The 22,971-nt window shown below is 36.2% G+C and overlaps 1 pseudogene; it reads left to right on the forward strand.

Moving 5' to 3' along the window:
- The first annotated feature begins 21,347 nt into the window (after nucleotides 1–21,347).
- On the forward strand, nucleotides 21,348–22,580 carry LOC100676381 (ceramide synthase 6-like; annotated as a pseudogene).
- The last annotated feature ends 391 nt before the right edge of the window (nucleotides 22,581–22,971 follow it).

Consider the following 22,971-nt stretch of genomic DNA (forward strand, 5'->3'; position numbering starts at 1 on the left):
TGTAATATACAGAACCCTTCAAGGCATCAGGAAGGAAATGAGTCAATACGCAGAACAAGCCAAGGAACACACAGATAAAGCAACTGAAGAAATTAGAAAGATTATTCAGGAACATAATGAAAAGTTTAATAAGCTGGGAAAATCCATAGGCAGACAGCAATCAGAAGTTCAGAAGATTAACAATAAAATTACAGAAGAAGACAACTCAATATAAAGTCAGAGGAGCAGAGCTGAGCAAGTAGAAGCTAGAATTTCTGAACTTGAAGATAAATCACTTGGCACTAATATATCTGAAGAAAAATCAGATAAAAGAATTTAAAAAAATGAAGAAACCTTAAGAATCATGTGGGACCCTATCAAGAGAAATAACCTACAAGTGATTGGAGTACCAGAACAGGGAGGGATAACAGAAAATACAGAGAAAATTGTTGAATATTTGTTGGCGGAAAACTTTCCTGATATTGTGAAAGATGACAATATATCTACCCAAGATGCTCATCAAACTCCACATAAGATAGATCTTAAAAGAAAGTCATCAAGACATATTATAATCAAGCTTGCCAAAACCAAAGATAAAGAGAGAATTAGGGAGCACAATAGAGAACTCCCGAGGGAGCAGGAGATAAGTGGGATGCAGACCCCAAATTCTCATAAAAAGACCATACTTAATGGTCTGGATGTGACTAGAGGAATCCCGGCGGTCACGCTCCCCATACCTTCTGTTGGCACAGGATGGGAACCATCCCCGAAGACAATTCATCAGACATGAAGGGGACTGGACAGTGGGTGGGAGAGGGATGCTGATGAAGAGTGAGCTAATAATATCAGGTGGACACTTGAGACTGTGTTGGCATCTCCTGTCTGGAGAGGGGATGGGAGGATAGAGAGAGTTGGAGGCTGCCAAAGTTTTCACGAAAGGAGAGACTGGAAGGGCTGACTCATTAGGGGGAGAGCAAATGCGAGTAAGGAGAAAGATGTATATTAACTTATATGTGACAGACTGACTTGATTTGTAAACGTTCACTTGAAGTTCAATAAAAGTTAATAAAAAAAACAAAAAGAGAGAATTATAAGAGCAGTCAGGGATAAACGAAAAGTCATCTACAAAGGCTAGCCAATAAGAATAAGCTTGGACTATTTGGCAAAAACCATGCAGGCAAGAAGGCAATGGGATGACATATTTAAAAAATTGAAGGAAAAAAAATTGCCTGCCAAGAATCATATATCCATCAAAACTCTCTTAAATATGAAAGTGAAACTAAGATATTTCCAGATAAACAAAAGTTGAGGGAATTTGTGAAAACCAAACCAAAGCTATAAGAAATACTAAAGGGGGTTCTTTGGTTAGAAAATCAATAAAATCAGGTATCAACCCAAGACTAGAACACTGGGCAGAGCAACCAGAAGTCAACCCCGACGGGGAAATCCAAAAAAACAAAGCAAGATTTAAAAAAAAAAAAAGCCCAACACAGGGTAACGGCGATGTTATATAAAGAAGACAACATTAAAATAATAAAGAGGGACTAAGAAATGTAATCATACACCTTCCATATGGAGAGGAAGATAAGGCTATACAAAGAAAGAAAATTAGGTTTAAATTTGGGAAAATAATAAAGTAACCACAAAGGAGACAAACTATCCTGCTCATCAAAACAAAATACAAGGGAAAAATATAGACTCAGCAGAAACAACAACAACAAATGTAAGGAAAGGACAATATATAAAGAAAATCTACTCAGCACATAAAATCAAATGGGAAAAAGAAACTGTCAACACACAAAAAAAGACATCAAAATGATAGCACTAAATTCATACCTAACCATAATTACTCTGAATGTCAATGGACTAAATGCACCAATAAAGAAACAGAGAGTGGCAGAATGAATTAAAAACAAGATCCATCTATATGCTGCCTACAAAAGACACACCTTAGACTTAGAGACACAAACAAACTAAAACTCAAAGGATGAAAAAAAATACATATCAAGCAAACAACAATCAAAAAAGAGCAGGAGTAGCAATATTAATTTCTGACAAAATAGACTTCAAAGTTAAATCCATCATAAAGGATAAGGAAGGACACTATATAATGATTAAAGGGACAATACAGCAAGAAGATATAACCATATTAAATATTTATGCACCCAATGACAGGGCTGCAAGATACATAAAACAAACTCTATCAGCACTGAAAAGTGAGATAGACAGCTCCACAATAATAGTAGGAGACTTCAACACACCATTTTCAGTGAAGGATAGGACATCTAGAAAGCTCGATAAAGACACAGAAGATCTAAATGCCACAATCAACCAACTTGACCTTGTAGACATATACAGAACACTCCACCCAACGGCAACCAAGTATACTTTCTTTTCTAGTGCACATGGAACATTCTCTAGAATAGACCACATATTAGGTCATAAAGCAAGCCTTAGCAGAATCCAAAATACTGAAATATTACAAAGCATCTTCTCTGACCATAAGGCCAGAAAAGTAGAAATCAATAACAGGAAAAGCAGAGAAAAGAAACCAAACTCTTGGAAACTGAACAATACCCTGCTCAGAAATGACTCGGTTATAGAAGACATCAAGGATGGAATAAAGAAATTCATAGAATCCAATGAGAATGAAAACACTTCCTATCAGAACCTTTGAGACACAGCACAAGTGGTGCTCAGAGGCAAATTTATATCAATAAATGCACACATCTACAAAGAAGAAAGGGCCAAAATCAAAGAATTATCCCTACAACTTGAACAAATAGAAAGAGAGCAACAAAAGAAACTCACAGGCACCATAAGAAAGCAAATAATAAAAATTAGAGCTGAACTAAATGAAATAGAAAACAGAAAAACAATTGAAAGAATTAACAAGGCCAAAAGCTGGTTTCTCAATGAAATTGATAAGCCACTGGCCAAACTGACAGAAGAAAAACAGGAGAGGAAGCAAATAACCCAAATAAGAAATGAGATGGGCGATATTACAACAGACTTAACTGAAATTAAAAGAACCATATCAGATTACTATGAAAAACTATACTCAAACAAATTTGAAAATCTAGAAGAAATGGTAGAAATACACTACCTACCTAAACTAACACAAACAGAGGTAGAAAAACTAAATAGACCTATAACAAAAGAAGAGATTGAAAAGGTAATCAAAAAACTCCCAACAAAAAAAAAGCCCTGGTCTGCATGGCTTCACTGCAGAGTCCTACCAAACTTTCAGAGAAGAGTTAACACCACTACTACTAAAGGTATTTCAGAGCATAGAAAAGGACGGAATACTATCAAACTCATTCTATGAAGCCACCATATCCCTGATGCCAAAACCAGATAAAGACACCACAAGAAAAGAAAATTATAGACCTATATCCCTCATGAATGTAGATGCAAAAATCCTCAACAAAATTCTAGCCAATAGAATTCAACAACATATCAAAAAAATAATTCACCATGACCAAGTGGGATCCATACCCGGCACGCAAGGATGGTTCAACATTAGAAAAACAACTAATGTGATCCACCACATAAATAAAACAAAAGACAAGAATCACATGATTTTATCAATTGATGCAGAAAAGGCATTTGACTATGTTCAACACACATTCATGATAAAAACTCTCAGCAAAATAGGAATAGAAGGAAAATCCCTCAACATAATAAAGGGCATTTATACAAAGCCAAATGCCAACTTCACTCTAAATGGAGAGAGTCTAAAAACATTCCCATTGAGGTCAGGAACCAGATAAGGATGCCCTTTATCACCACTCTTATTCAACATTGTGGTGGAAGTCCTAGCCAGAGCAATTAGGCTAGATAAAGAAATAAAGGGCATCCAGACTGGCAAGGAAGAAGTCAAAGTATCTCTATTTGCAGATGACATGATCTTATACAAAGAAAACCCTGAGGAATCCTCCAGAGAACTACTGAAACTAATAGAAGAGTTCAGCAGAGTACTGGGATACAAGATAAACATACAAAAATCAGCTGGATTCCTCTACACCAACAAAAAGAACATCAAAGAGGAAATCACCAAATCAACACCATTTACAGTAGCCCCCAAGAAGATAAAATACTTAGGAATAAATCTTACCAGAGATCTAAAAGACTTATATAAAGAAAACTACAGTACACTTTTGCAAGAAACCAAAAGAGACTCACATAAGTGGAAGAACATACCTTGCTCGTGTGTATTCTACCGAAAGCGATCTATACATTTAATGCAATTCTGATCCAAATCCTGACGACATTTTTTAATGAGATGGAGAAACAAATCACCATTTTCATATGGAAGGGAAACAGGCCCTGCATAAATAAGACATTATTGAAAAAAGAAGAATAAAGTGGGAGGCCTTATTTTACCTGATTTTAGAACCTTTTATACCGCCACAGTAGTCAAAACAGCCTGGCAATGGTACAACAGAGATACATGGACCAATGGAACAGAATTAAGAATCCAGACAGCTGATATTTGACAAAGGCCCCAAAACAGTTAAATGGGGAAAAGACAGTCTTTTTAACAAATGGTGCTGGCATAACTGGATATCCATCTGCAAAAAAATGAAACAAGACCCATACCTCACTACATGCACAAAAACTAACTCAAAATGGGTCAAAGACCTAAATATAAAATCTAAAACGATAAAGATCGTGGAAGAAAAAATAGGGACAATGTTAGGAGCCCTAATATATGGAATGAACAGTGTACAAAACATTATTAAGAATGCAGAAGAAAAACTAGATAACTGGGAGCTGCTAAAAATCAAACTCTTATACTCATCCAAAGACTTCACCAAAAGAGTAAAAAGACTACCTACAGACTGGGAAAAAGTTTTTAGCTATGACATTTCTAATCAGTGCCTGATCTCTAAAATCTACGTGACACTGCAAAAACTCAACTGCAAAAAGACAAATCACCCAATTAAAAAATGGGCAAAAGATATGAATAGACACTTCGCTAAAGAAAAGAAGACATTCAGGTAGCTAACAGATATATGAGGAAATGTTCACGATCATTAGCCATTAGCGAAATGTGAGTCAAAACTACAATGAGGTTTCATCTTACTCCAACAAGGCTGGCATTAATCCAAAAGACACAAAACAATAAATGTTGGAGAGGCTGTGGAGAGATTGGAATACTTCTACACTGCTGGTGGGAATGTCAAATTGTACGACCACTTTGGAAATCGATTTGGCACTTTCTTAAAAAGCTAGAAATAGAACTACCATACGATCCAGCAATCCCACTCCTTGGAATATATCCTAGAGAAATAAGAGCCCTTACACGAACAGATACACGCACACCCATGTTTATTGCAGCTCTGTTTACAACAGCAAAAAGATGGAAGCAACCGCGGTGTCCATCAATGGATGAATGGATAAATAAATTATGGTATATTCACACAATGGAATACGACGCATTGATAAAGAACAGTGAGGAATCTGTGAAACATTTCAAAACATGGAGGACCCTGGAAGGCATTTTGCTGAGTGAAATTAGTCAGTTGCAAAAGGACAAATATTGTATAAGACCACTATTACAGGAACTTGAGAAATAGTTTAAACTGAGAAGAAAATATTCTTTTGTGGTTACGAGATGGGGGAGGGAGAGAGGGTGGGAGAGGGGCATTCATTAATTAGATAGTAAGTAAGAACTACTTTAGGTGAAGGGAAAGACAGCACACAATACAGGGTAGGTCAGCACAATCGGACTAAACCAAAAGCAAAGGAGTTTTCTGAATAAACTGAATGCTTTGAAGGCCAGCGTAGTAGCGGCAGGGGTCTGGGGACCATGGTTTCAGGGGACATCTAAGTCAATTGGCGTAATAAAATCTATTAAGAAAACATTCTGCATCCCACTCTAAAGAGTGCCGTCTGGGGTCTTAAAGACTAGCAAGCAGCCATCTAAGATGCGTCAATTGGTCTCAACCCACCTGGATCAAAGGAGAATGAAGAACACCAAGGACACAAGGCAATTACAAGCCCAAGAGACAGAAAGGGCCACATGAACCAGAGACTACATCATCCTGAGACCAGAAGAACTAGATGGTGCCCGGCTACAACCGATGACTGCCCTGACAGGGAACACAAAAAAGAACCCCTGAGGGAGCATGAGAGCAGTGGGATGCAGACCCCAAATTTTCATAAGACCAGACTTAATAGTCCGAGACTGGAAGGACCCCGGTGGTCATGGCCCCCAGACCTTCTGCTGGCCCAGGACAGGAACCATTCCCAAAGCCAACTCTTCAGACAGGGATTGGACTGGACAATGGGTTGGAGAGGGATGCTGGTGAGGAATGAGCTTCTTGGATCAGGTGGACACTTGAGACTATGTTGGCATCTCCTGCCTGGAGGGGAGATGAGAGGGTGGAGGGGATTAGAAGCTGGTGAAATGGACACAAAAAGAGAAAGTGGATGGAGATTGAGGACTGTCTCATTAGGGGGGAGAGTAATTGGGAGTGTGTAGCAAGGTGTATATGGGTTTTTGTGTGAGAGACTGACTTGATTTGTAAACTTTCACTTAAAGCACAATAAAAATTATTAAAAAAAAGAATATTAGAGAAATAATCATTTTAGCTACTTGAGCTCAATTACTATATTATTTATTAGAAAGCATACAGTTTAGTTGCTACATCCTAAATATGATAATTAACATGACATCACTCTTTTTTTTAGTTTTTATTGTGCTTTACCTGTGAAGTTTACAAATCAGTCTCTCACACAAAAACTTATATACACCTTGCTGCATACTCCCAATTGTTCTCCCCCTAATGAGACAGCCCGCTTCCTCCCTCCACTCTCTCCTTTTGTGTCCATTTCGCCAGCTTCTAACCCCCTCTACCCTCTCATCTCCCCTCCAGGCAGGAGATGCCTACACAGAATATGACATCACTCTTGAAAAAATGTTTTTTTTTTTCTTTTTTTAGAAATATCTACTGCAAAAATTAAAAGTTAGACAACAATTAATTTATGGAAAAGTAATATTTGCCTGTTCCTATCAATAAACAGAATTTTATAAAACTAACAAACATGTTTCCAGTGGTTCTAACAAATTACAGATTCAGCTACTAATATTCTCCAAAAAATTCCAAAGCCATTATATAATCTTAGGGTTTAGACTAATTCAAATTTAAAACAGGGGAAGAAAAATACGTTCTGTGGTGACTTTAATGCTCAAGGAGCTTGTTCAGCCCTAAAATAACCTAGCCTTAGAATAGTGTTGTTCTTTAATACATTCACACCTAACAACTGCTATAAAATGAAATGCAGAAATAATCGCAGTTCTAAAGTGCTGAATAATGCTAATAGTCATCAGCACTACCACCTTCGCCTAAGAAAGTGAACCACTGAGGATACTCCACCTCTGTTTTTAATCTTGGAAGTAAAAATATTATTTGGAGTCAGCATTAAGTCTTTTTACCCCTGAATAGCTTCTCTTGGAACTTATTCTGTATTTTTTCACCAAAGCTATTGGTATAGCAAAGGTCAGTCAAAAAGTTTGTATATAGAAACAGTACTTTTTATCACTTTATTTTCTCCAAAATATTACCAGTATGATTCTTTCATTTTTATGTGACCTAATTGTTCTATAGTCCTGAAAATCTCCATATGTTCCTGGTTATATTAAAATTGATTGTGTGTGCCCATCAGCAAGGTATCATGGTTTACACGCAAAGTAAAATACAATTTCTCATTTTTTTAAATTAGCTTTGAGGAAGATATATATATATATATACACAAAAAAATATATATATAATAGTATATAATGACAACTATTCCTACATATACATACGCACACATACATCTCAGTTACCAAAGTCAATAAATTAGACCCATAGGAATTTACTGTAGTCATAATCCAGACAGCTGTACATACAACGTGTATGTTGAAATTTCTTATAATTGTTATTCTCAGAGTGTATTGAGAGTTAAATGTTTTTCCTGGAGTAGTTTTTCAAAGTCCTGTGGATTTTCCAGATGAAAAATAAAGACTATATATATGAGTTGATTAAATTATATATCTATACAGATAGGGCAAGCCAAAGCAAATATTGATTTTCCTAAAACCAAAAAGTTAGCTGATAATATAAACAATTGTTCCAAAAAAAATACACACTTCGTGAAATGTGGGGGTGGGGGGGTGGAAAAAAAGCAAAAGACAGGCTTTAAATAGGAATATAATACCAAAAGCACCAAAAGTCACAATAAAACCTTAAGAAAAAGTTTATGGGTGTGGGAAGAAAAGTGTAATTAAATTTAAAAATAATTTTCTTTGAAGGGAAAATAGTGTTAAAACATTGTATACAACTCTATCTTTTCCATAAAAACTATTTCTAAAGCAAAAATGTGCTGCTTTTTTGCACTTTAGATAAAATTTTCAATTTTTTTTTCCATAGATACATGCATGCTAAATTCATTAGAATATCTCAAATGCATAAAATTGTTGAGTTTTTAAGTGTTAAGATTTGAGACAAAACATAGTATATTTTAATAACCATTTGTATAAACTTTCAATAAAAAAAAATGCTGGATATGCTTGTTTTAAACTGGGTCCTGAGCGTCATTATTTTTCTGTGTTGTAATATATTTTCATCTTACATATTCTCATCAAGCTCCATGGATATAATGATCACCACCTGTTTGATTATTTAAAACTATCATTCAATTGACACCTCACTCTTAAGCTCTGCATTCATACATATTCTGTACGGTATAAAACTGCTTCAATTGGATATCCTGCCATCACCTCAAAGTCATTATCAATCTCATCAAATTTCTCTTAAAACTAGTTTGTAGATTATCTATTTATTTTTGTCCTGTCTTCCTAAAAAACAAAGACCAAACAAACAAATAAATAAATGATTTATAAGTCCTTTTAATAAGATCTCATCAAAACACCCCTCTGGAAATTGGGGAATGAGCTGTTGTTTGTATTCATTTTTATTTAAGTTACATTTATTTAATATAATATAAACAAAAACAAAGCCCTGGTGGCGTAGTGATTAAGTGCTATGACTGCTAACCAAGAGGTCGGTAGTTCAAATCCACCAGGCACTCCTTGGAAACTCTATGGGGCAGTTCTACTTTGTCCTATAGCATAGCTATGAGTCGGAATCGACTCGATGGCAGCAGGCTTGGTTTTGGTTTTTGGAGACAAAAACGCACTCAATATATATAACATCTGCTATTTGCTTTGGATTGTGTCAATTTAACTAAACTGGAACTAAGTTTCCACAATTTCCTTCTCTGCAGGGTTCTGAATTACGGTGGCCTCAAGAGACATCTGCAGGAGATTTGGAAGTTAGGAGTAGCCACCGTACTTACACTCAGAAGATCATTGTCAGATCAGGCTCTGTAGCAGTTCACCCACATTGTGGTGGCTCTTGACTTCCATGCTAGCAGGCAGCAGTCAGGCCTACAGATCCTGAAGCTTAGGCCACATTTCTTCCTTCAGCCTCTCTGAGCCCTGGGTCAGATCCAGGTGCACCTCTGTTGTGAATAAGCCTGGTCTTCTGCAGGTTATCTACGTCATACAAGATGGAGGTTTGGAAGCTAGGAGAGATTGATGAGAATTTCAATTCGTTCTCGTTTGGACTTTTGGGTTCCAGTTTGTGCTGTTCCCCACTTCACATCTAAATGGGGGAGGAGGCAACAGACTTACATAGACTGCCCAACCAGCTCCCAGAATTGTGGGAAGTTCAGTTCCTATAATAAATCCCTTATATCACTCGCAGTGCTTTTGTTTATATCAACCCTGACTGACACATCTGCTCAAAAATTTTTGTAATGAGTATAGATAATCTGGAGCCTGGTGGTGCAGTGGTTAAGAGCTTGGCTGCTAACCAAAAGGCGGGCAGTTCAAAGTTCAAATCCACCAGCCAGCAGCTCCTTGGAAACCCTATGGGGCAGTTCTACTCTGTACTATAGGGTCGCTATAAATTGGAATTGACTCGAGGGCAATGAGTTTGGTTTGGTTTCACAGATAATCTGGATTTGGAAATTACTGTTCTGTATAATTTTCCAAGTATCTCTTCACAGTCATTCCATAAACATCTCTTTGATTTGAGTCTGATCATCTTCACATGTGATGACTATGACAGCGTCTTTACCGATCTCTGTCTTCACTCATCCTCTAATCCACTACACTTATCCATCAGATTTTTTTCCCCAAAATTCAAATCACTCCATATCACATGCTAAAATGCCCACAACAGTTCTCAAAAATAAGTTCAAATTGCTAAACTTCACACAAAGGACATTTCATAATCTGAACCCTCTTTTGCCTCTTCTCACACTGTATATTTCTTTACATTTAAATACCCAGTTCAGTTCTATTCATTTTTTAAAGCACTATCTTCTTCTCTGTTCCTCCAAATCTGATTTACCTCTCCATCCCCTCACTTTCCCTTTCCACCAATACAGTTTTCACACCATCATAGTGTCTAGATGCCTAAAATTTTATAGTTTCTCAGTGAATATTTACTGAAGGTCTGAACGAATCACTAACAATTTCTTTTTGTGTTTTACCATGAAAGTGACTTCCGATGAGAGAAAGCATACCTTATTCATTTTCACATTCCCAGTATTTAGTACAGTCCTAGAAACTTAGTAAGAGTCCAAACATTTGTTGAGCAATAAGTGCATTTCACATTAATTGAGCAATTATTAATAATCTGTAGAGCGTGCTATGTATTCTGTATGCATTATCTAATTTAACCCCAAATTTAAAATGAGAATACATGTTGTTTTAGGTGTTGTCCAGTCAGTTCTGACTCATAGTGGCCCTATGAACAACAGAACAAAACCATGCCTGGTACTGGGCCATTCTCACAATAGTTCCTATGTTTGAGCCCACTGTTGCATCCACTGTGTCAATTCATCTCATTGAAGACCTTCCTCTTTTTCCACTGACCCTCTGCTTTACCAAGCATGATATCCTTCTCCAGAACTGGTTCCTCTTAATAACATGTCTAAAGTAAATAAGATGAAGTCTTGCCATCCTCCATTCTAAGGAACATTCTGGCTGTACTTCTTCCAGGACAAATTTTTTGTTCTTCTGATAGACCACGGTGTGTTCAATATTCTTCTCCAACACTGTAATTCAAATGCATCAATTCTTTGGTCTTTCTTATTCATTGTTTAGCTTTTGCATGCATGTGAGGCTTGGGTCAGGCGTACCTTAGTCCTTAAGGTGATATATTTGCTTTTTAACACTTACAAGAGTTCTTTTGCAGCAGATTTGCCCAATGTAATAAGTCATTTGATTTCTTGACTGCTGCTTCCATGAGTGTTGATTGTGGGTCCAAGTAAAATGAAATCCTTGACAACTTCAATATTTTCTCTTTTAGGCTTGGTAAAATTATGTAATTTGCCCGAAGTTGCACAGCTATTTAATGGCAATAGTGAGGATTTGGATTTAGGGCTGTGTAAAGCCAATATCCATGGTCTTTATCACTATGCTAAATTGTGATTACGAAGGCACATGCATTTATAAAAGAAAAGCAGCGTTAAACATATACTCTTTACTCTGAATATTCAACAAATAGCTTCAAATATTGGGAAATACTTTATGATGTTATGAAGGAACCAACTGTTGACTAAAATTTGTCAACGTTATTACTTGTTTCCTTTTAAATAATTTTAGTGAGAAAGAATATTCATTATTTATTTAAAATGTTTAATTTAATAAAGGTTGGTCTTTTCTTTAGCTGAAATTTTACTGTTACCTGCACTTTACTGGGAACTGAAAAAACTTTCTAAATTATAAATGTATGGCCACGCTTCCAAATGTCCATACGGTATCTCATCATACCTGGAGATTTACGTTGGTCATGAAACAAACTTTACCATTTTTTTTTTTATTGCTTAGTTATTATAGTCAGTTACTAATAAAAACTAATATTTTTGCCAGTAATTTCCTGAATTTTTTCCAGTCATAGAGCAACACACTTGATGTCTTTACAATAACACATTACCGTCGAGTCAATTCTGACTCATAGCTACCCTACAGGACAGAGCAGAACTGCCTCATAGGGTTTCCAAGGCTGTAATCTTTATGGAAAGGATTGCTACATCTTTCTCTCAGTCTTTACAATAGAGCTATAAGTTCATAAAATATAGACTCTTCTAATAATGAAGAAAAAGTCTTAAGGGAGTCATGTAAAATAAAAAGATTATGATTTTTGCACATTGATTACACACAGGACATTGACACTGACAACAAACTTAACGAATTCTGTTTAGTAAGCATAATTTTATTTATGTCTACATAAGAATATGTGTATGTATATAAAACCAGAAACCAGATCCACTGCTGCTGAGTTGATTCCAACTGAAATCAATCCTATAGAACAGAGTAGAACTGCCCTATAAGGTTTCTAAGGCTGCAAACCTTTATGGAAGCAGACTGCCACACCTTTCCACCACGCAGTGGCTGGTGAGTTCAAATTTACCCAATTTTACCCAATGTACCATTTATTTATAGTAAATATGTAAATTAAATATATGTATATGTACAAAAAAGTAAATATATATGTATAATTATCTATTTTTAGTATCTTGAAGAAATTAGATATATTCTTCATATTCATATCTTGTCTTAACATATATGTAATTTTATGCTTGGTTAATCTATTTTTTTTTTTTTACAAAATTAACGTTGAGGGTTTTTAACAGATATGCTTGTTTTATTATAAGAATTTCTATTGGCGTGAAAAACAATAATGCAGAAAATATGTTTCATTATCTAAGTTTTAAAAATTATTTCATTCAGTATGTCCCTGGAAAATAATGATCAATTCTTATGTTTTTTGTGGGAAAAGGCTAGTTATTTATATGCTTCTGTGTTCTCGTAATATCTGTTTATAGAATGTCACATACATCATGGTGTTTCATAATGCTATTCCCTGGCTTGTGTTGTTTACTCTGACAGAATGTCCTTCCTTCTTACAGCTCCCTCCTTGGGCATCGTTTGGCTGATTTCAAAATATTCTTGGTTGAGAATGAAAAGCCCTGCCCAGTTTAGTATACTCTAAAATGTCGATCATTTACTTCAGCAAATATTTTCTCCATTTTTGTATGCACTTTTTAGAAACTAACCCACCCACAATGCATAACAGGACTCCGATTCAAAGTAGACCAATAACATTCTTTTTCGGATAATTAGAAATGGATACACAAAGTCTCCTTGTACATGCTTAGAAGCTTGAAGGTCATAGAGGGGCTTAAGGCCACATTGTAGGAATAGCCATGATGGACCAAACATGAACAAGTAGTGAGACTTATCAGATAAAATATCAAGTATCTTTGTATTCTCTGTCATGTTTTAGCTAAAGGAAAAGGCTAACTGTTTATTGGAAAGACTAACTTCCTGCTTGGGGTCCAAGAACAAATTAGATGATATCCTCTGATAAGACGTGATGGAGATCCTTGTGTATTTTCTAACCATTTCACATTGATATTGCATAGGGAGCATCATATACTATTTATGTTTCAACACTCAGTAACCTCATTTTCATGCCCACTTATCCATAAATATTGGAGTTCTTTTCCTAGCTTCTATCTTCAAACTGATCAAATAATTTTTTGTATACCTATTTAAAAACTTAAACACTGGCTGAAACTCTTTGTCCTGAGGGATTATTTTGTTTGCTTTCCTTTCATTCACTTGCACACGCTATTTCTTAGACAGGAAATGCCCTTTGCTCTTTTCCTACCCAAATCTGGCTAATAGCTTTCATCATAAATTTTTGATGATTGACCTAAATTTGATTAATATTGAAAAATCAATAAGCATGTAAGTGTACGTTAGGAAATGTGAAGTCTGATAAGAAAAGAGAAATTAGGCATGTTATATCCTAATTCATTAATCTTTATTTCAGTGTAAGTCTACAATCTTTCTGATATGCACTCAAGTGAATAAATTACACATTTTAAATTAAATTAACTATCAGCACTAGAAACTAAAATTGGTATTGAGAACAATAACCTTAAACATGCATAGAGGAAAATCATAGAAAGGTTGAGCACTGAAGAAGTAATTCCTTAATGTTCAAATGTGCATTTATTTTTTTCTGTATAGTTCTGTCACCTAGAACAGATAAATGTTCAACAAGCACTGGTTGACTGAATAACTGGTTGAATCCACTAAAGTATAAATTAAACTTATAACTGAAATTAAGAAAATGACAATTTGCCTTAGTTTGGACTGCAAATATGAACATAAATTTCTCCTACAGTGATTTTGTACTGCATATAAAATAAATTCAATTTAGCTTGGCATCCAAAGCATCCCATATTATGGCCCTAATTTCATATGAATCTCCCATTACACCCTTTTCTGGTACTTAAGCCAACTTCCTCTCACTTGCACATGCCTTGTGCTATCCTGCCTCTGAAGCTCCACTCATTCTGATTACTCTGCTCTCCTCCCATTCTTATTTGCCTCCTACCCATTATTAAAAAAAGGTAAAAACTTTATGTATATACTTATGTAAGTATGCATATTTATATAAATAGATATTTTCTTATATATACTTTTCATACATATGTAAAACAACACTTGAGCATTTATATGGTATATTATTTGGGGAGGTATCAAGAGATAGGAAGTCTTTATGTGTGTATATATGTATACATATATATACATAAATGCACACACACATACATATACATATAATAAAGATGGGAGCAACTTATGGAGGAAAATTTTTTAAGGATTTGAGAGAGAAAATAAAATGCATAGGAGGGATAATTAGCTTTACAAGGTAGTGTTATGGATTGAATTGTGTCCCCCCCCCCAAAAAAAAAAAAAAAAAAAAACTGTGACAACTTGGCTAGTCCATTATTCCCAGTATTGCGACTGTCCACCATTTTATCATCTGATGTGATTTTCTTTAGTGTTGCAAATCCTGCCTCTATGATATTAATGAGGTGGCTTTATTGGCAGTTATGTTAAAGAGTCAGGACTCAATCTACAAGATTAGGTTGTGTCTTAAGTCAGTCTCTTTTGAGATATAAAAGACAGAAGAAAGCTGAGAGACATGGGGACCTCATACCAACAAGAAACCAGAGCTGGAAGCAGAATGCATCCTTTGGACCAGAGGTTTCTATGCTGAGAAGCTCCTAGACCAAGGGAATATTGAGGACAAGAACCTTCCCCTAGAAGCAACAGAGAGAGAAATCCTTCTTCTAGAGCTGGCACCCTAAATTTGGACTTTTAGCCTCCTAAACTGTGAGAGAATAAATTTTTCCTCATTAAAGCCATCCACTTGTGGTATTTCTGTTACAGCAGCACTAGATAACCAAGACAGGTGGATATATTCCATTCAACTGAGGCTAATGGATGATAGCAGAGATTGGGGCAGATCATTATCTGGGGAGTGGGATTTTTACAGTTTTAAACTCTGGCAAACTGATTTTTTTGTTTTCCCCATGAAGTATGAGGAACAACAAGGCCTTAGAATGAGAAAAACAGAGTTGGGCTCAGATAGTATGTTGCCTGTAAGAAATATATGGAAAATGATAGATTTTGTCCCAAAGGTACTTCAGGTTAAATAAATTAGAAATGTATTAATAACTTCTCCTAGAAATCTTTTTCATGATTAACCACCCCAGTTTCCAGTCAGTCAGTGAAGTCAGAAACTTACCATAAGCCATTTCTTTTCTCATAACCTCCACATCTAGTTCATTTTGCAATCATCTTAAGTCTCCCTCAGTTAGACCAAATTATGTTTTCAACGTTCACTGCTATCTAGACTCCCAATAATGTTTGTTTGGAAATATATCTGCCTTAATTATTGCTGTCAACCCCCCATTCATTATCTACATTTATTTTCTTAGTATTGTTTTATTAATGGAAATCTTATCACATCACTTAGCTGCATAAATATCTTCAATTTTCTGCCTTCTTTTCTATATAAATTTTCCATGTCCTAATGCCTAATGCCTGCCTGAAGCCTTGGTAGCATAGTGGTTAAGAGCCCAGCTGCTAACCAAAAGGTTGACAGTTCGAATCTACCAGCTGCTCCTTGGAAACCCTATTGGGCAGTTCTACTCTATCCTGTAGGGTCGCTATGAGTTGGAATTGACTCAGTGGCAAAGGATTTGGTTTTTGGTTTGGTTAATGCCGGCTTCTCATTCCAGTCTCTTCTCTTGAGCTTTCTACTTTTCCACCTATGTTTTAGGGAAGCTAAACTTTTTCTGTGAGTTGGAATATCTGCCAAATTTTTTTGATTAACCAATGGGGAGTTGAATTCTCATTTGCTCTTTTATGCCACACCCAATATATATGCCATTTTTTATACTCTGAATTACTAGATGAGATCTGCTTAAACTCCCCACATTTCAGGACTGGTGCAAATCCAAAACACTTCCTAAAATGTTAGCTCATTGTCAACTCTGGCTTTAATATAATCATCCCCCTTCCAATTCTTCATATTCTTGCTTCTTTATGTCCAAACTGAAATGTAGAAAATGTGGAAGACAGTCTTGATTCACGTTTTCCTCCAGAACAACCATTAATAAAAGTCCATCATGTGAGCAGAACTCTTGCTCAACGTTCGAGTGAAACAAAAGGAATGGGTCATATATACCTAAAAGACACATTACATAGTTCTGTTATTAAAAGTTTTTTTTTTTTATTATTACTTTGTCATCAGGCATTTCTCATTATCCATTTCACTCTCTGGGGATCCGCTTTCTATCATACCATGAACTCCTTCTTCTTCCCTTTCTCTTATTTGCCTCTTTTTCTTTAAAAACTATGTTTATAAAAACTCTTCAATATCTCTTGTGGAGCAGTTAAGCTATACACTCTTTGTTGCTTTAACTCTTATCAAAATTCATGCCTTCATTGTCTTAACATCTATTCTAAGTTCTTTATCTAGCTACTGTTCCACTCTTTCCTCTCAAGAAGAATTTTAGCTCCAACTATTAAGATAATATAAGTTTGACCTCTGATACATTCATTTACATGCTATTCAACTCCATTTTATTGTGTGTTCGTTACGAAGCAAGGAACTATTTGGTTTTCAACTTGTGTGCTTAGCGTCGAGCCCATAATATAGAATCAACAACAATTTTTAAATAAATAAAATGAAATATATTTTGCAGGTCTCAAGTAGCAGAGTTCCTGTCTAGTCACCAAAAAAACCAAACTCACTACCATCAAGTCAATTCCAATCCATAGCAACCCTATGTGACAGAGTAAATCTGCCCTATAGGTTTTCCAAGGTGGAAATCTTTATGGGAACAGACTGCCACATCTTTCTCCCACAGAGCAACTGGTGGGCTCACCATCAGCTTTTCAGTTAACAGCCTTTAAGTAAATATTTAGACACATATTATACTAAAACACAGTGCATAGTATATAATGTGTTCAACAAACATTTGTTGAATTAATGAATATGCTACCCTAAATATGTTACAGAAAGACTTTATAAGACTAAAAGAATAATCTTTATTATAGTTAAAGCAGAGTTAAGAAGAAGGATCAGTAACTGGAAAATATGGCCTTGGTGATAGAAAAGACTCTGGATCGCATGATAGAATTTTGCAAATACCTTTTTTCGGTGATATTAAACAAGGACTGAACACATAGACCTAACTGGATGGAAAATACAGGAATCAAATCGACTACATCTGTGGACAGAGACAATGGAAAAGTTGTCAGAACAAGGCCAGGGCCAGCTGCAGAACAGATCATCAATTGCTCATATGCAAGTTCAAGGTGAAGCTGAAGAAAATTAAAATAAGTCCAGGAGAGCCAAAACACGACTTTAAGTATATTCCAACTGAATTTGGAGACCAACTCAAAAAGAAATTTAACACATTGAACACTAATGACTGAAGACCAGATGATTTGTGGAATGACATCGAGGACATCATACATGAAGAAAGCAAAGGGTCATTAAATAGACAGAAAAGAAAGAAAAGACCAGAACAGATGTCAGAAGAGACTCTGAAACTTGCTCTTGAACATAGAGTAACTAAAGTAAAAGAAAGAAATGACAAAGTAAAAAAGTTGAACAGAAAATTTCAAAGGTCAGCTCAAGAAGATAAAGTAAACTATCATATTGAAATATACAAAGATCTGGAGCTAGAAAACCAAAAGAGAAAAACATGCTCAGCATTTCTTAAGCTAAAAGAACTGAAGAAAAAATTCAAGCCTCGAGTTGCAATTTTGAAGGCTTCTGTTGGCAAAATATTGAATAATGCAGGAAGTATCAGAAACAGATGGAAGGACTACACAGAGTCACTGTACAAAAAGAATTGGTCAACATTCAAACATTTCAGGAGGTAGTATATGACCAAGAACTGATGGTATTGACGGAAGAAGTGCAAGCTGCACTGAAGGCATTGGTGAGAAACAAGGCTCCAGGAATTGACAGAATCCCAATTGAGATGTTTCAACAAAGGAATGCAGCACTGGAAGTGCTCACTGGTCTATGCCAAGAAATTTGGAAGACAGCTACCTGGCCAACCAACTGGAAGAGATCCATATTTGTACCTATTCCAAAGGAAGGTGATTCAATAGAATGTGGATATTATTAAACAATACCATTATTTTCACCAACATGTAAAATTTTGTTGAAGTGTATTCAAAAGCAGTTGCAGCACAACATGGAACTGCCAGAAATTCAAGGTGCATTTAGAAGAAGACATGGAATGGGGGATATTATTTCTGATGTCAGATGGATCCTGGCTAAAAGCACAGAATACCAGAAAGATGTTTACCTGTTATCCATTCAGCTGTATGGATCATAACAAATTATGGATAACATTGGGAAGAATGGGAATTCCACAACACTTAATTGTACTCATGAAGAACCTGTACATAGACCAAGAGGCAGTCATTCAGACAGAACAAGGGGATACTGTGTAGTCTAAAGGCAGGAAAAGTGTGCATCAGGACTGTATCCTTTCACCATACTTATTCAATCTGTATGCTGAGCAAGTAATTCCAGGAGCTTGACTATACAAAGAAGAACGTGAATCAGGATTGGAGGAAGACTCATTACCAAACTACGATATGCAGGTGACACAACCTTGCTTGCTGAAAGTGAAGAGGATTGAAGCACTTACTGATGAAGATCAAAGACCACAGCCTTCAGTATGGGTTACACCTCAACATAAAGAAAGCAAAAATCCTCACAAGGGGACCAATAAACAACATCATGAAAAATGGCGAAAAGTTTGACATTGTCAAGGATTTCATTTTACTTGGATCCACAATCAATGCCCATGGAAGCAGCAGTCAGGGAATCAAACGACATATTGAATTGGGCAAATCTGCTGGAAAAGATCTCTCTAAAGTGTTCAAAAGCAAAGGTATCACTTTGAGAACTAAGGTGCTGCTGACCGAAGCCATGATCTTTTCAATAGCCTTATATGCATGTGAAAGCTGGACAATGCTCATAAAGAAGGCTGAAGAAGAATTGGTACCTTTGAATTATGGTGTTGGTGAAGAATATTGAATATATCATGTACCACCAGAAGAAGGAACAAGTCTGTTTTTGAACAAATAAGCCAGAGTACTCTTTGGGAGCGTAGATGTCCAGACTTCATCTCATGTTCTTTGGACATGTTTTCAGGTGGGTACAGTCCCTAAGAAGGACATCATGCTTGGTAAAGTAGAGCATCAGCAAAGAAGAGGAAAACCCTCAATGCAATGGATTGACACAGTGGCTACAACAATGGGCTCAAGCTTAACAATGATTATGAGTATGGTGCAAGACCAGGAAGTGTTTCGTTCTGTCATACATTGTGTTGCTATGAATCAGGAATAACCTGAAGGCACCCAACAACAATAACAAAGGCTGTGGCTGGTATCACACTGTTGAAGTGTAAGCAGGGGCCCATTTTATTTTCATTAACTCTTCTGGGTTTAAATCCCTTATTTTTCTAATGATAAAGTTCGATAACTTTTGATTCATCTTTAGCCCATTTTAAAACTCATTTTCTACTTTCGGCATGGCCTAGATTTGCAAAAGGGTTAGTAGGAAGCAGACTGTCATTTGCCAAACATCAAGTCTTCCCTTTTTCCTTGTGTCCCTCCAAAGACGTTTCCTTTTGTTACTGCTGTTGGCAAGTAGGATTTTTTTTTCTTTTTAATTGGTTCTGTATTTTTACTGCCTTATATAAACAATCCCACACGGGTGGTTGTGAAGCCTCTGGACTGTTTTGGCTGTCGTCACAATTTACCTAGGTTGCTGAGCATCACATTCAAGAGATTCATTTTTAAGCAGCTTCCACAGGCATTGGTGGTCTCCACCAAGACTTGTCATGATTTTAAGCTACCTCACAGTTGGCAGCATGAAACTCCTTCTGGTGGCCAAATATCTTTCCTTCAAGCTTTGGCGAACCTCAGCAAACAAATGCTTAATTTCATTGCCCTTTTGGGAACAAAAAATCCTGAGAGGGTAATCTTTGCCCCCTTTCCCTGTCCAAAACCAAACCCATTGCTGTCAAGTCAATTTTAACTCCTAGCAACCCTATAGGACAGAGAACTGCTTCTCTCGATTCTTGAAATCACACACGCAAAAAAAAAAAAAAATTACATTTTCTAACAAATAAGCAGGGAAGTTGTAACTACTTTGAGACATGTTTTCCACATAAAATCTTCTTATGGTCAGTATAATGAACAATAATATATCAGTTGCATATTAAATAAGACAGCATGTCACATATTTAGTATTGCTAAGATTTATTCTTTTAGGGTTCAAGGCTGTGTAGACAGATGTCAAACAAAAAAAACTTGACTTAGTGAACCTCTCCTTTTTAATGTTTAATTCCATTCCTATTTAAAAGGAAATTTAATTTAAGGGAATTATACCCATATGATTCTAGTTCATTTGTATTTAACTGATCAATATGTTGTTTTACAAGCCCTGTTTGATGTCAGGAAAGCAAGTGTGTCCCCTTTTCCCCTAGGCATTTGAAATGCATTTATTTTCCCCTCAGAAGTATTTGGCAGTTTATAAATCCCAACAACCAAAGATAACTTCAGTTTAAATTCAGGGCATTAAAACAAGGAACAACATCCAAAAAGGCACTAAATTTGAATTCAGAAAAGAGCCTTTAAAATAATGATTTTTTTGTCTTTCTGCTTATTTTAATTGTTAATTGCAAAGCCAATTTCTTAAGCAAAAACAAACATCATAGCAAAAGAAAGAGAGGTCTATGATATTAAAAAAAAAAAAAGAGTAATAAATAATTCATTAGATAACTTTAAAATGTTGGTGTCTTTGCCGTTTTTAAAATTATTTTCTTCTATGAACAGGAAACATGTTATGTTGAGAAAAACACTGGCTTTGAAGTCAGAGAGTTTATGCTACTCTAACTTAATGGATATACGAATTCAGAAAACTGGCAAACTATCTGATGAAAAGAGATTGGAAGTCTTCTCCAAGCAGCTGGACTGGAATGTTTGCAGTATTCAGCACTAGTTTCCACAAAGATGCAACCAGGAGAAGCCAAACACACAAGATTCTGTGAAAGCACGTGGAGATTTTCATTTTTCCTTTATATATTTACATATGGAGTCTGCTTCCTGAAAAAAGACCCCCTGGTTGTGGGATACAAGGCACTGCTGGTACAACTACCCTATCAGCTGCTCACAACTGACCTTCACTACTACTGCATCCTGGAGCTGTTGTTCCATTGGTCTTTAATGTTTTCTCAGTTCACTGATATCAAAAGAAAGGACTTTGGCATTGTGTTCCTGTACCTCTTTGTAGCTATTTCCTTGATTACCTTTTCATGTGTTAACAATATGGCCCGAGTAGAGACCCTGATCCTTTGTCTTCATAATTCATCCAGATGCTCTTTTAAAAAAAAAAAGCTCTTTTAGAGGCTGCCAAAATGGCAAATTATGCCAAGTTTCAGAAATGTGTGATTTTCTGTTTGTTACGTTTGCCATGGTTTTTATAATCATGCAACTTGGTATATTGCCTCTCTGGGTATTAAATACCACATTATTTGAAAGTTGGGAGATGGTTGGACCTTACCCTTCTTGGTGGGTTTTTAACCTACTGCTGTTGGTAATACAAGGATTGAACTGCTTCTGGTCTTACTTTATCGTAAAAATAATTTGCAAAGCTATTTCAAAACGCAAGGTGTCTAAGGATGATCAAAGTGATACTGACTCTAGCTGAGAGGAAGAGGACTCAGAACCTCCCAGGGAAGAACCCCCACTTTGTGACAACCACCAATGGGACCAAGAGAACCAATGGGTACCTCCTGACTGTCCCTCACACCATGGATGGTTAATTACAGGCAGTTCCTGGGTTATAAATATCTGACTTATGGACAACTCGTAGTAAAGAACGGACTGCCATAAAGCCTATTATATTAAAAAAAAAAAAAAAGTAGCAAAATCACTTAAAAAATGTAGAAAATATAATTAATCTTTAAATGTGCTCAATATGAGTTCATGACTTTCCCACTACCCATCTTCTCCTCTGTAATTGAGGTGGATCTACTCTTGTCCTTTAAGTGTGGAAGACTAGAGTCCTTCATAATATTCCAAAATGTCTTAGGTTGGGTTCTCTAGAGAAGCAAAACCAGTAAGCATATAAATATACATATATATAGAGAGAGGGAGAGATTTATATCAAGAAAATTGCTCACATGGTTGTAGAGGCTGAAATGTCCTAAGTCCACAGGTCAGGCTGGAGGCTTCTCCAGATTTATGTAGCCACAGTGGCTGGTGAACCCATGATCAGAAGGTCAGACAGCAGGGCTCTTGCTCACAGGCTTAAAGACTAATGAATCCCAAGATCAGCAGACAAGATGGCAAGCAAGCTGCTACCTCAAGTCCCAAAAACTTGAGGTCAGACTAACAGGGACTAGCTGCAGGGTCCAGAGTGAGCAAAAGCCCACAAGCCTTGCTAAAAGTTCACCTGTACTGGTTGCGGGCTATAGCCCCAAGGAAACTTCCCTTCAACTGATTGGCTACTCACAGCAGAT

Source organism: Loxodonta africana, chromosome 1 (assembly GCF_030014295.1).
Source record: "Loxodonta africana isolate mLoxAfr1 chromosome 1, mLoxAfr1.hap2, whole genome shotgun sequence".
NCBI lineage: Eukaryota > Metazoa > Chordata > Mammalia > Proboscidea > Elephantidae > Loxodonta > Loxodonta africana.